Here is a 12920-nt window from a genome sequence, read left to right as displayed (position 1 = left end):
ATGGCAAAAAAACAATTTACTACCTTCACTACTGCTAGCGTTCATGAAACGCTAATGCTACCCATGCACTACCTCGGAGGCAAGAGCGTAGTGCAAGTTATGGCGGCAAACACTACCGATAATGATGTCATGGATGGCGTTCGTAGTGTTGGTAAGTTCTGCGAACAACGTTAGCGTTCGATAGCGTTAATAGTGAGCTCCCCGAACGTACTCGTACTCATAAAAACTAATCTCGTTAAGTTAGTTTAAACGGAAAAAACTATCTCCTACAAGCGCATAGTTAGGCTCTATGCACAATAGAAAGAATAAAAAATTAGGAATAAAGAATAAACAATTTCAACTATCCGAAATCGAATACATCAGAATATACGGTTTCTGATTGTTCAAAATTATTTATTCTTTATTCCTAATTCCTTATTCCTTCTATTGTGCATAGGTCAATATGATCAGACCATGAATGTCGTATATATAATATACAGAAAGGCCAAAATGCAAATCAAAATTAAAATGAGTACATAAAACACAATCGGCAATGTCCCTGTATGTGATTTCCGATCCGAAGGAATTTATTTTCCTATGTTCCATTTACTGGATTCACACTGGATCCAATGTGCATTGTACGACGTTCTGCAACCAATCAGAAAGCAGAATTTTATTTCGTGTCGATGATACGAAAATCCTGTTTTCTAATTGGTTGCAATGCGTCGTACGACGCACGTCCAATGTGAATCCAGCAATTGATCCGAAGGAATTCATTTTCCCATTGAGGAACTTGCGGATGCGAAATTAATGCGAGCCGCTATTCTGATAGATCTAAATAAAGCAGAATGAAAATTTTACTGCAGTGTCTGTAGTGTATGCTTGCATCGCAATATTTTGTCGGTGTGACCAACTTCTTAACCTGAATTGTCATCGATTTCAATGACTAATCACGGTTTATGTGGCAGAGCGACACTTTTTTTGTCAAACTTTTACTTACTTTTTTATGCGAAAACGCATCAATATGCTCACAGTTTCTCAACGACAATCTTGATATTATTTAAATAACCTAAACATTTAATTACGCGAAAATATATCGACTGAAAGTATTTTTATCAATATTTGAAATAACCGAAGAAAATTACACAACGCAGAATTACATCAATTATATAATAGTCCGAATATTATTAATGTCATAAAATCGCGTCGATTAAGATGGGCAGGTCACGCGGCGCGTATGGATGAGAATCGAATTGCATATAAAATACTAATTGGTAAACCGGATGGGAAAAGACCATTGGGTAGACCAAGACGTAGATGGGAAGATAATATTAGAATGGACCTTAACGAAATGGGGTACGAGGGTCACAAATGGAGGGATCTTGCTCAGGGACGGGAACAGTGGCGAGATTTGGTATTTGCGGCAATGAGCTTTCGAGTTCCTAACGCCTAATAATAATAATTTGAAATAACCGGAACCTAATATTATATATAATGTAGCTTTAGGCACAATCGCACTTATTCAACTCCGATCGCCGGAGTTATTAAACTTGAATAAATTTATATACACAAATTCACCCAGTGTCAGCTCTTATAGGCATTTCTTAAGTTTGATACAAAAAAATTAAATTACAAAATATTTTTATATTAAATAATAATAATTTAACAAATAAAAAATTACCTGACATATTTATATCATAACAGTTTCTCAAATTTGTGAATATTTTTTGCCACGGATCTCTTTTTTTTGCTAACATTTTTAAAATCCACTTCGCGTTTATCATATTATAATCATATTATACAAGCAATGATTTTCGCAAACAAAAAAATCAATAATTATTTCATTTACATTCAGTGATTCCATAATATAAATATATCCATATAAAAAATATCTGTTTATCCATACACAAATGTGTCCGAAGGTTATGTTTCATCTAATCGTAGTCGGAAAAGATGGAAATGATGGAATTGATCATCTTCTATTCCGATAACGACTTGCAACAACTTCATTCGACAGCCAACAATCCAGTGCACATGCGTACGACGCTCGACTCCGATATATTGTAGAACGGGCCTTATTGAGATCCGATAATCTCGATCAGGCGCAATTCGGCTCGCGTAAAGTAGCCACGACAGCGTCGCTGCACGTAACTTAGCGCCGAGACACTACTAGTATCTCCAGATATCTGTTTCAAACAAACCTTATAAAGACTTATGGAGATTATTATAATTATATTGTGAGCGAGAGAATTAACAAAACTGAAAAGATTGAAAACATTTATGATGGATATTGTTATAAAATGTTTGTAAAAAACTTATCTGAAAATGAGGAGAATATCGATATGTCACTACTATATTCAATATTAATGGTGCACCAAGATTTCAAAGTTCTTAAGATTCTATATGGCCATAATGCAAATACAAATAAATGAGTTACCACCTAAATGAAAAACCTGATTGAAAAACGTCATCACATGTGGAATGTGGTTTGAAAAATAAACCGGAGATGAGTATATTTTTAAATATATTTGTGAAAGAAATAAATAAAATTAATGAAAAGGGAATGTATAATCAATGGAGAAAAACGAATGTTTAAATTATATATTATATAATATGTTAGTATCTTGTGTCGATGCTGTAGCTCGTGCTCCAATGCAGAGATTAGTACAGTTCAATAGTTATAATTCTTATAGTTAGTATATGCATCCTGGGAAATGGCAAAATGGATGTGTAAGATTTCCTATTCTTCAGTATCGTCCAATAGATAGAGAGATTACATATATGATAAGATACGGAGAATAGGCTGTTCAAAATGAAAATATTATCGGAGGTGTAAAATATGTAACACCTTTAATTAATTTAATTTTTCAATATAATAGATGGTTTTATGCCGGATCATTTACACTGTTATTTAGTCGGAGTAATGAAACAAATAACTGAATATATTTTAAAATTATTATCGAAAAATAATTTTGAAAAATTAAACTCTTTTGCTAAAAATACAAGCTCCAAATTAAGTCGTTTAACAAGATCACTAACAGATAGACATTATTGGAAGGCAAAAGAATGGGAAAATTGGATATTATATTACAGTATACCTCTACTTCAAACTGTATTAAATAATGAAATTATGCAACATTGATTTCTATTAGTTAAAAGTTTACATTGTCTTTTAAGAACTTCTCTATCAATCAAGGAATTAAACAAAATTAATGAGTCGCTACATAAGTTTGTGTTAGGTATGGAGACACTGTACGGAAAACATGCCATGACATAAAAGAATAATATACATCAATTATTACATATTTGTAAAAGTGTATATAATTGGGGCCGATTATCGATCCATTCTACTTTTCCATTTGAACCTGGTAATAATAAGTTATTGAAGACTGTACACTGTGCGAAAGGAATCAATCAACAAATTGTTAAATATACAAACATTCAATATAATATGCTTATTTTATTTGCTGAAAGTAGAATTGATTACAATATTTCTGAAACAACAACAAAAAATTGTGAAGATCTCATAACAATGCGAGTTAAAAAATGTACAAAAAGTGAAAACATTACGTATTTTGGTTCGGGCGATATTGTTGAACATGATGTAACATCAAAGTATAATCTTTCAAAATATTCAACAAGAAACCATTATCGAATGATAAAATGCGATTGTTTTTACACTTCGTGTTTATTACCAAATAATCGATCAAATAACTTATATGTTAAATGATGGAACATATATAAAAATTTATTATTTTGTTGTTGATTTCGAAGAAAATATAGCACTGACGATATGTAACAAAATTAATGCTGTGTCATATGGTAGTAGTTTCTTATGTAAAATCATAGATATTGATGCAGACTTATGCACAGTTGCAACGGAAAATATAGAAAAAATTTGTGTTTATATAAATAACAATGAAAATAATTATATTGCGGCTGTGGCTAATTTATTGTTCTATTAATAAATTGCTTTTTGAAGACTCATATCGTTTTATTTGTACGTTATATAAACTAAAAATAAAATATTTTAAGTAAATTTTTTAAAAATTAAATATTAAATAAAATAAAATTCAGTAAATATTAAATAATAAAACCATTATAATTTCCCATTCAACAATGTAAATGTGTACAATATGACATATAATATTATACTATACTTATAGTATGTTAATGTTACTTGAGGTTTACTAGAAATCTTAAATTAAGACATGAAAACTTCTATTTATCATATAATTTAATGAGATTTTATATAAGAAATTTTTCGGAAATCTCATTAGAGTTCCTATTAACTTCTCAGTTACAATTTCAATTCTCAATTGTGATCTTAATATATCTTTTTCGATAGGGGTATTTATTTATAAGGGAAATACCAGATGACGGTTTTGAGGATTTTCATGCATTTTTTATAGACAGTAAGTCTTAAACGAAAAAAAAAAGATATGTATCCGGCTATTTCAGTCATTGGCCCATAGTTTCGAAGACATTGATTTTTTAAATTGTAATAATTTGGAAAACGTACTATATAGGAAAATATCAATATCTTTATAAATTTTATTTTATTTCATCGAATGTTAAGAATAACATAATAATGTTAAGAATAATAATTAAGAATTACACCTGGGTAGATGATTCTAAATCTCGGATAATATTCTGAACTCAGCAAGTAGACTGCGCGCCAGTTGAAATGTTGCTCACTTCAATAGCATTCGACTCACTTGTCCGCGCAGTGATTCTCCGAACTGAAAAAATATTTCAATAAAATTTACCAACATGGAAAACGATAGGAATGTTCATAATGAAATCACATATGCTAATATGGTAGAGTGGAAAATGCGATTATTGATGCTGAGAAAAACAAAACATCTTTGTCATGCTTAAAACAAGATATAACTAATGGACTGAAAATTTGGGGTCAAATTTTACGAGGACAAGTCAATAAGTTTTTAGAAAAACATAGTAAAACACATTTTTTTTTGATCGATTCATTTTTATTTCTCAACATAGTCTCCTTTCAGCTCGATACACTTGATCCAACGATTCTCCAACTTTTTCAAGCCGTCCGAATAATATGATTTGTCCAACCCTTCAAAATAAGCCTCTGTTTCGGCGATGAGCTGCTCTCTGGTAGTGAATCTCTTTCCTCCGAATCATTTCTTCAGGAAACACGAAATAGTCGTAGGGAGTTAAATCTGGTGAATATGCTGGATGGGGAAGCAATTTATAATGGAATTCGTTGAATTTGGCCATCGGTGTCGGGCACATGTGAACCCATGCATTGTCTTGATGAAACTTCCTTCTTCGCCAAATGACATTTTTTTCTTTAAAATATTGTTGAAACGGTCCAATAAGGCTGCATAGTAATCGCTATTGATCATTTGCTTCGACGGAAGGTAATCTACTACATATGAATTATATCGCGTTCCAAAAAACTGTGGCCATCACCTTTCCAGTCGACTTCACGGTCTTCGCCTTCTTCGGAGCTGGTTCACTCGGTGAAGTCCATTGTTTTGACTGTTCCTTCGTCTCGGGTGTGAAGTAATGGATCCATGTTTCGTCCACAGTAATGAATCGACGCAGAAATTCATCTGGATTACGTTAAAACATCTTCAAACATTGTTTTGAAATCGTCACACGGTCGCGCTTATGGTCCACAGTGAGCAAACGTGGCACCTATCTTGTCGATAGCTTTTTCATATCCAATTGTTCGTGCAAAATTGAAATCACTGTATCATGTGATATGCCTGTCAACAAGCTCGCGCACTTTCACTCGTCGATTAGTCAAAACAATATCGTGGACTTTATCGATGATTTCTGGCGTAGCAGCCTCAATTGGACATCCCGAACGAAGCATCACATGTGGATATACGACCATGTTTAAATTCATTCATCGAATTGTATGCAGTCGTTAACGCTGATGCAGATGTGCTATGAACATTATCTAACTCGGCTTTGATTTCTTTCGCCGTTAAACTTTTCATATGTAGATGTTTGATCACTGCACGAAACTCGTTTTTTTCCATTTTGCAAAAAATACAAAGGTTGTTCGCTTTAATCGTCTATAGAAATAAAACCACGCGATGAATTTCCACAAAATTTGATAGTAATCAGCTGAAAGATGCTACTTATCAAAAAGTAATGTGACATGATACTGCGAGTGTCCTCTAACAGATTTTCTAAGAACTTATTGACTTGCTCTCGTACAAATTATAACTGGCTGAAAAAATAAAAAGTTCCTAATTTTCTGAAAGAGCAGAGATTATTGGAAAGAAAATTGCGGAATTTATTATAGATGATTCATGATTTTCATTTGGGAAAAAAATTTTACTTTTAGCGGAAGAATGCATACAAGAAGGTATTAACAAGAATAATTCTAATATTTCACTTTATTACACTGACAATTGACAATTAATGAATTATTACCGAAAATAATTTTTATTGCCTATTTAATATTAATTTATTTCAAATGTATTATATAAATTATGAATCATTTCTGCCACAAATTTTTTTCCATTAATCTCTACTCGTTCAGAAAATTTGGAAATTTGGGACTTTTTCATCAGTCAATTGTAGTTTGTATAAAATTTAACCATAAATTTTCAGCCAATCAGTTATATTTTGTTTTGAGAGCGACAAAGATGTTGTTTTGTCTTACCCAGTAACAATAATGACTCTATTAGCATATGTGATTTCATTATGAACATTTCTATGGTTTTCCGTATTGGTAAATTTTATTGAAATATTTCAGTTGGAAGAATCGCTGCGCGCACGAAATGAATCGAATACTTACTAAAGTGAGGAACATTTCGACTGGCGCGCAAGTCTACTTGCTGCGTTCAAAAAATCACCAAGATTCAGAATCATCCACTAAGATATAATTTTAACCTTAACATTCAGTAAAATAAAATAAAATTTATAAAGATATTGGTGTTTTCCTATACATGTTTTTTAAATTATTACAACAATTATTTAAAAAATTAATTTCTTCCGAACTATTGTTAATAGCTAAAACGCGGCTGGACATCGTTTTTCTTTTTCGCTTAAGAACACCCTTTTCGCTTAAGCACATCAATATCCTCGACACTTGGTATTCCCTTTGTCAATTTACATTCTCCCTTTTAAATAACGATTATTTTTAACAAAGAACATTTTGTTGATAATGATCTTAATATATCTATTCTAAATTTTAGAAAAACTCATTATATTATACTCAAAACAATATTTTATTTTATTTTTAAAGAATATTATAAAATTGATCAAGAAGGCAACTTTATATACTTTCTAAATTTCTTGAAGTGAAATCTCATTCGAAGAGATTGAAAATTTAGCTTGTCTTGAAAAAAGAGTGAAAATATGATTATTCTTTCTTATAATATAATTCTATCCATTATTTTATAATATATTATTCTATCAAAGATAATAGAGATATGTAATCTTTTTATATTTAAAATAAATAATAATAAGTAAAGGGCAAAGCAAGAGTCGACACATTTTTTTAAAATTAACCAAAGAATATATTACAATTAACAAGAGGTAAAATTACATAAAGCAAAAATAAAATTAAAAATAAGAAAATTGTTGGATTTTGGCAAGGTTAGCTAGAGTACAGTGACGAATTAGTTGAATGCTAAGGTTTATTAGTTTATAAGAAAGTTACAGCAAAGTGAAACAAAGAAGGGATCGTTCCTCTATACGTTCACACGAGGTACTGCGAGCACGCACGGACACGGATGTCGTCGCTGCGTTGCGCTAGTGCTGCCAACGTTGTGGCTGTATGAATCACTACAATCCCCCCCTCGGAAGGATCTCCTTTAGTGATTGACATTTCGAATGATTCTTCTTGTTTATGAGGTTCCTCTTCGTAGCATCTTGTTTATGAGGTTCCTCTTCGTAGCATCCGATTGCAATGAAATTCATGCAGGTTCTTGTTCAACGGCTTGGTGAGGATGTCTGCGAGATTTTCGTCCGTCTTTACGTATTTTAATTCGATTGTACCGTCCATTACTTTTTCTCGAATAAAATGGTACTTTATTCCAATATGTTTGGTTCGAGAGTTACTGATGTAGTTTTCTGCGTGTGCAATTGCTGTTTGGCTATCACATAGTATTTGAGTACTTTTTCCAATCAGCTCTTCGAGGCTTAAGGATTTTAGTAGATTTCTGATCCATGTGATCTCTCTTGCACATGTTGCTACTGATACGTACTCAGCCTCCATCGTGCTGAGTGCGGTAATTGTTTGTTTTGCACTCTTCCAAGTTACGGGTGATCCGGCTAACATTACGATATAGCCACTTGTACTCTTGCGGTCTTCATTTGAGGTAGCCCAATCCGCATCAGCGAATGCTGAGAGTTTCTGACCTGTAGGTCTATAACTTAATTTGTAATCTCTTGTATCTTTAAGATATCGAGGGATCCTTTTGGCCGAATTCCAATGACTTCGATTATAGTTAGAAGAATATTGGGCTAATTTTGTCACTGCGAAGGTAATATCGGGCCGTGTCCTCAGTGAAAGATAGAGCAGCCCTCCTATCAGCTCGCGATACGGGGTATCTTCGAGTTCCTTATCTTCATCCAAGCATGGTTTTGCTTCCATCGGTGTTTTCGCTCCTTTCGCATCCTCGAGTCCAAATTGAGTAAGTAACTTGTCAATATAGTCCTTTTGAGAAAGCGTGATGCAGCCTGAAGTCTCTCGTTCAAATTTTACGCCAAGCATTTCAGATACTTCTCCGATATATTTTACTTCAAGGCCGCTGCTGAGCAATGCTTTGACTTTATTTTTAGCTGCTTTGTTCTCAGTCATGACGAGCATATCATCCACATAGACAATGATGATTGCTCTGCAATCGTTTGTGTTTAGTTGGTAAACACAAGGATCGGTCTCATTTCGAATAAATCCCATACTTTTCAGAGATTCGTTGAGATGATCATTCCAGCATCTTCCGCTTTGTTTCAGTCCGTACAATGATTTCTTTAGTTTGCAGACTAAGTTGCCTTTCCCTTGTTTAAACCCTTCCGGTTGCTCCATATATATGGTTTCCTTCAAATTGCTATGGAGATAAGCGCTTTTTATAATATGTCGTATTGATCAATGTACCAATCTTTCTCAACACTAGCTGCCACCAGTAGACGCATTGTCTCAAAGCTGGACACAGGGGCGTATACATCTTCATAGTCCATTCCTTTTCTTTGGCTATATCCTTTAGCCACTAGACGCGCCTTGAAACCCTTTTTATCAGCCATAGTCTTTCTTTTATATATCCATTTGCACTTCACAGGGGTGACACCGGGAGGTAATTCTTCCAAGTCCCAGGAGTTGTGTGCTGCCAGTGATTCCATTTCTTCTGTCATCGCTTCTAACCACTGGGCGGATTCGTTTGAATTCATTGCGTCGCGATAGGTAAGGGGTTCGTCAGGCTCTTCTTTTTGAGTCGTCAGGATATTTGCATCCACGTTCTGAATAGACATCTCTGAAGAACGAAGTGTCATCTTGTGCTCTCTAACTGCTTCTGTTTTCTGTTTTGTCGTGTCCTTCTTCGGCCTTCCACGACGTTTGCGTTCGGGGATTTGTGCCTCATCTTCTTGTGATGGTTCCGGATCGCTATCCTCGTTTACGTCATCCTTATACTCATTTGGAGTCGAATCGCAGAAGTGTTGTATTTCGGCACTTTCATGCACATTATCCTTTGGGGGTAATGGTTCTTCTGAAGACAATTCTTTGAAAACACAATCACGTGATTCCACTACTTTTTGTGTGGCTGGCATCCAAACTCGATAGCCTCGCCCGTACACTGCGTATCCAATGAGAATTCCACTTTCTGCCCTTTTGGATAGCTTCGAGAAACGTTTTTGTTTTGGAATGTGTACTAAAACTTCACACCCGATTGCTCGTAAATGTCGTACGCTGGGCTTCTTTCTCGTCCATAGTTCGTACGGCGTTTTCTGATTGTCGTGGGTATTTGTAATGCGATTTCGAATGTACGTTGCGGTGAATATCAATTCAGCCCATGCTTTCTTTGGAAAGTTACTTTCCTGTATTTGAGATCTCACCAGGTCCAGTACAGTTCGATTGAAGCGTTCGGCAATGCCGTTTTGTTGAGGTGTGTAGGTCATCGTTGTTTCGTGTCGAATCCCTGTAGATTCACAAAACTCGGTCCAATTCTTCGAACAAAATTCAAGACCATTGTCTGTACGAATTCTTCTTAGGTACTTTCCTGTTTGCTTTTCTATTTCTGTTTTCCATTTCTTAAACTCGTTTAGTGCGGCACCTTTATTCTCTAGAAAGCGCACAAAAACATATCTGCTCGCGTCATCGATGATGGAGAGCATGTATTTTTTATGTCCCCAGCTTGGAACATCGATAGGACCCATGAGGTCACTGTGAACAAGCTCAAGAATTTTCGTTCTTTTGTCTACACTGTCTGTAGGTTTCTTCGGAAATGGTTGACGCGTAGATTTTCCCGCTAGGCAACTGTCACAAGGCGTTGGGGAACTCTTCTTACAATTCAGACCAATAACCGAATTTGCATTTGCCATCTCCAAGATTTTATGTTTACTAACATGCATCATTCTTCGATGCCACAAATCGAGCGATTCCGATTTTGTCTCTTTTCGCGTCATTGAGTTTAGAACGACTTCGTTTTCTTTCATCGGTTCGGTATGCATTACTTATAAGCGATTTTTCTCTTTTGCTTCCATTAGCAAATTTCCAGTTTTGTCATATATAAAACAGCCTTTTTCGTTAAATAACACTTCTCTATCATTTTCAATAAGCTGTTTCACCGATAAAATACCGCATTTAATATCTGGTACTAATAGAGTATTTTCTGTTTTAAATTTAACCACAGATCCTGAATTATCTGACTTGATTACCGCACTGACGGCACCTTTCCCCATTGAGGATGCTTTTCTTCCGTCTGCCAATGCGATGCCTTCGATGTGAGAACTCTTGTCAATCGTCGAAAAATATTCTTCTTTCGGAGCCATGTGATGCGTTGCGCCAGAATCGATGATCCACGTGTCCTTACACTTTATTGTCGATCCACAAAACGCACTCATGTTTATAACATTTTGTTTTTCTGAGTTTAACCGTTTTTGACAGTTTCTTGCAATGTGACCTGTCTTTTTGCAGTAAAAACATGTTATCTCGCTCTTTTGATTTTTTCCTTTTGTCGTATGTTGTTTCATTTCATTTTTCTTTTTCTGATTCTGATTTTTCGATGTAACTGCTTTCTCGGCTTTCGTAAACATTGCAGATAGCTTACTTGAATTGGTATTTTCCCGACGTCTGGAGTCTTCTGCCAATAGGCGTCGTTTGATAGTTGCACAGGTGAATTCATTCTCTGGTAAATTGCACAGAGCCGACACGACAGTATCCCAGTCATCTGTCAGTCCGCATAGAATCACCATGTCTAAGTCGCCGTCCTCGATTGCATCACCGATACTTGATAATTCCGTGACAGTTTTGTTTACCTGTCCTAAGTAATTCCCCACCGTTTCATAATCACTTAATTTGTGAGAATACAATTTTCGTCTTAACTGAACAGTGCGAAATTTACTGTCTTTCGGTACAATTTTTGCAATTCTTCCCATATCTGTTTTGGCGTCGTGAGGGAGCGAATGTGCATCTGTTGTTCGTCGCAGATCGCAAGGGCAATCCTTGCTTGTGCTTTTCCTTGACGTGACACGTATGTTTTCTTTTCATTTGCGGTCGCTGCTTCGCCAGGTTCATCTTCTCCAGGTTCGATTATCGTCCATAAAACCGCTTCCATCAGTAATAATTTCATCTGATATGACCAAGAAGCGTAATTGAGACTGTTTAATTTTTCAATCGAAGCTTTGTATTCCGTCATTGTTTATCTCACGAGCGTCGCTCGACAAGCCTACGGAAAATCGCGTGCTCTTCCTTACCGACGCGACCAAGTTACCTGTTGCGGATGTGTAGAGCGGAAAAGTTCGTCTACACGATGATGCGGCGCTTCGCCCTTGAACAAAATTTTCTCAAAAGTTCTCTTTCAATCTTCGTTCAATTTTCTCGAAGGTTCTCTTTCAATCTTCTCGAAAGTTCTCTTTCAATCTTCTCGAACGTTCTCTTTCAATCTTCTCGAAAGTTCTCTTTCAATCTTTTCGAAGGTTCTCTTTCAATCTTCTCGAAAGTTCTCTTTCACTTTTCGTTCTACGAAACACTTATTCTTCACGAGTTTCGAGGAACACTCACTTGTGGAAATTGTCAAAACTTTCGATACGAATCACGAGCACTGTATGCGCGAACCACGTTTCTTTTCACAGAAAACGAACGAGGAAACAATGGCTACCGACAACGTTCTGTGCGATCTCTTTTCTTATACTATTCACTCACGTCACTATCCGCGTAGTAGATACGGTACCTGGGCCCATAACCTTTGTTGGATTTTGGCAAGGTTAGCTAGAGTACAGTGACGAATGAGTTAACTGCTAAGGTTTATTAGTATATATGAGAGTTACAGCAAAGTGAAACAAAGAAGAGATCGTTCCTCTGTACGTTCGCGCGAGGTACTGCCGAGCACGCACGGACACGGATGTCGTGGCTGCGTTGCGCCAGTGCTGCCAACGTTGTGGCACTACTATCACTACATGATTGTTATTTTTTTATTGAATCATAAAGTACATAGGATAGGATTATTTGTGGAATAACACATCGGGCAAATGGCCTCCACGGTTTGCATGCACATACGCACTCGTTTGTCGAAATTTTCCATGACCATTTTGCATAAATGTGGCTGAATTTCGTTGATGCAGCGTTGAATCTCCTCCTTTAATGCACGGGTGGTTGTGGGCTTGTTGACATAGACCTGTGATTTCAAATAACCCCATAAAAAGAAATCTAATGGTGTTAAATCACACGATCTAGGGGGCCAATTCTGAGCACCTAAACGAGAGAGTACACGACCTGGAAACGTCTCATG

At 35.6% G+C, this 12920-nt stretch overlaps 1 pseudogene; it reads left to right on the top strand.

The window, feature by feature from the left end:
* On the top strand, positions 1 to 3709 carry LOC108751561 (annotated as a pseudogene).
* The last annotated feature ends 9211 nt before the right edge of the window (positions 3710 to 12920 follow it).

Source organism: Trachymyrmex septentrionalis, unplaced genomic scaffold (genome assembly GCF_001594115.1).
Source record: "Trachymyrmex septentrionalis isolate Tsep2-gDNA-1 unplaced genomic scaffold, Tsep1.0 scaffold5, whole genome shotgun sequence".
Taxonomy (NCBI): domain Eukaryota; kingdom Metazoa; phylum Arthropoda; class Insecta; order Hymenoptera; family Formicidae; genus Trachymyrmex; species Trachymyrmex septentrionalis.
Note: the sequence above shows the minus strand (reverse complement) of the source record. Positions and strands in the feature narration are given on the sequence as shown.